General features: G+C 36.4%; 1 long non-coding RNA gene across 1 annotated transcript; it reads left to right on the top strand.

The window, feature by feature from the left end:
* The first annotated feature begins 648 nt into the window (after positions 1-648).
* LOC130234439 (uncharacterized) lies at positions 649-1,778 on the top strand. The gene is made up of 3 exons (XR_008838315.1): positions 649-772; positions 1,192-1,276; positions 1,410-1,778. It is a non-coding gene; the product is annotated as an uncharacterized LOC130234439 (long non-coding RNA).
* Positions 1,779-2,994: the final 1,216 nt, after the last annotated feature.

Here is a 2,994-nt window from a genome sequence, read left to right as displayed (position 1 = left end):
TTTCTTTTTTAAATGTATAAATTTTATGTCATGTATAAACTTTTTATAATAAACAGAGCTTCACTGCAGTTTTGTTGCTCCAAATATACAAAAATCGAATAAATCTAGGAGCATTTCTTGACCAGTACAAAAGAGTTTTGTTTTGAGTACTCAAAATAAATTGAGTTTTACTTAAAACAAGCAAAATAATATGACAAAACACTCCTGTTTTGCTTTGAAACATCATTTTGCTCACCCTATTGGCTGTTTTTTTTGTTTTAAGGAAAAACTCACTTCATTTTGGTATATTACTTCTCAACACAACACAAAATGTTTTGCTTGTCTAGAAAATGCTTCTTGATTTAAGATTTGTTGGATATTTGGACTAGAAACAAGACAAAAACTCTAAGTAAGAAAAACATATTTTGCAGTGTTAAAGTCGCCTCGCTCTCTCTCTCTTTCTCTCTCTTAATACAGTTAAATTAAATTTAATAATTGCTTTACTGGCATGACAAACATTACAAATGTATTGCCAAGCACTCATAAAGTTTACATTTAAAAAGGACTCTCTCTCTCTCATTTCTGAAATTCCAGATGTCATGGGGTTGAGTGACAGAATGGGTGGAAGTGTTATAGTGGGGTGTTTTTTCAGACGTCCTCTCTCTGAAACTCAATACAACACATCTAGATTGATGGTGTCAAACATCTCACTTCACGGTTCAGGAGAAAAGAAAACCTGCTCTGAGGGAAATCCAGAGTGAATCTTTATATTTGAGTGAATCTTTATATTTGAGTGAGTCTTTATATTTGAGTGAGTCTTTATATTTGAGTGAGTCTTTATATTTGAGTGAGTCTTTATATTTGAGTGAATCTTTATATTTGAGTGAGTCTTTATATTTGAGTGAGTCTTTATATTTGAGTGAGTCTTTATATTTGAGTGAGTCTTTATATTTGAGTGAGTCTTTATATTTGAGTGAGTCTTTATATTTGAGTGAGTCTTTATATTTGTGCATTTAAATTTGAATTAAACCTGACTGAAAGGACTCTGAATGTGCTTCTTTTACAGAAACAATCGACAATAGAGCAGTTTGATTAATGTATTAACTCATCAATGCATTCGTTAGTTAATGCATAATGTTTCATCACAAAGCATACTGTAATTACATATTAATTGTGATTCAAGAGTTGGATAATGCTTGACTATGATAGCAGGTTTGACATGCTGTCCTGGGAGAGAACCCTGAGCTCGGAGATGGATGAGCCTGGTCAGGGAGCATTAGGAGGGATACGAGATCAGGTAGTTCTCGAGAGCCCCCCGGTTCGTTTGTTTTCCTATACCTTGATTATTAAGATGGTTCTATAGAATCAATTCAGTATGCATTAAGTGCTTTTGACTGTTATTCCAATTCACTTATGTCACATGTTTTTAGATTGTAGGAAAATGGAGTACCCTGGGAAAAGCCACGCGAACACCGGGAGACCATGTAAACTCTGCACAGAGACTGCCGACTGGCTCAGCTAGGACTTGAACCATTGGCCCTCTTGCTGTGAGGCAGTAGTGCTAGCCACTGAGCCGCCGTGTCACCCGATACCAGAATTGAGGAGGAGGGAGAAGGGAAGGATAGGGGGGTTTCCAAAACGAACATAAGGATTAATTAATTTTGGGATGATCCGATTGGCTAGCTAGTGATTAGCGATAAGGACCAGCTGTAGTCAATCATATCACGTGCTCCTATCGAAATTAGTTTGTGAATCTTCATTTAGTAATGTCAAATTTGTGCATGCATGTTGTAATCTTAACAGACAATACACTGTAAATGTCATTAAACAAGTCTATTTTGGAAACTGACGGTCTTTAATTTAAAGGGACAGCGCACCCCCAAAAAAATGAAACGTATTTTTTACTCACCCTTAAGTGGTTATAAACCTTTATGAGTTTCTTTCTTCTGTTGAATTCAACGGAAAATATTTATATCTTAGATAGACTGTTGAAAACCTGTAACGATTGGCTTCCTTAGAAGGTAAAACAAAGATGGAAGTTTCTTCAAAAATATCTTCTTTTGTGTTTACAGGTGCAGTATGTAAGTCTGACACCCAGTGGTTGAACTAGGTATTGCATTCCTGGTTCAAAACATTTTCACTCGGAAACTTGTGTCCACGGAAGCATGGGTTGCCAGATTGACAACATTAACAGGAGCGAGTCTGACTATTGAGCCTACAAGCAATAAAAGGTCATGCTAAAAGCAACGGCACACAATAGAAGGAATATTTTCCATATTAAAAGGAGTTTTTGTCCTGACCAACACCTGAAATTGATATATTAGAAACAGCTTCTATTACTCACAGATGAACAACAGAAAACTGACAATGATCAGCTCAGGTATACCTCATGTGCTTTATTCAGGGTTAAATGCTCATAATGTGAGTTTGAATGCTATTTTACATCACATTTATTGCCATACTGCTGAAGCAGCAGCAGATAGTTCACCTCAGATCTGGAGAATAAAATAAACCGTCTGAAACTGAACTTTAGAGCTGTGCAAACCAACACATATCAGTGATTCAGCATCTACATTTAATCATGTTAAAGAGGTTTAATATGTATTAATCAGATTATAAACCGTACCATTGTGCTGGAGTGCAGTGAGTGCACTATTCTGTGCTTCTGAATGATTGTATTTACATTTCTGTCCTGTTTCGCCAAACTGCTCATCTCTGCAAATGTCGTCACCTAGCGTGATGTTAGGACACGCAGTTACAATGTACCTGCTCATCTTATGTTTACGCTCCTAATATTTTTATGATTTGCTAATTAATAACCTCGTGTGAAACTCTGAGTCTGCTTCTCATTTCAGAGTCTGCTACTGTCCACCGGAAGTCATATTTCAGTCGTGGATGCGTACTTTGAGAGCCTTCTTGACTAAATAAATAAAATACGCTGTTTTCCATCAAGGCAACTGTTGAAATATAATTGGCTAAACTGGCAGTGGGCGGGTTAAATTACCGAAACAAAGA

This window comes from Danio aesculapii, chromosome 9 (genome assembly GCF_903798145.1).
Source record: "Danio aesculapii chromosome 9, fDanAes4.1, whole genome shotgun sequence".
Classification (NCBI taxonomy): Eukaryota; Metazoa; Chordata; class Actinopteri; order Cypriniformes; family Danionidae; genus Danio; species Danio aesculapii.
This window is presented reverse-complemented; position numbering and strand designations above follow the sequence as displayed.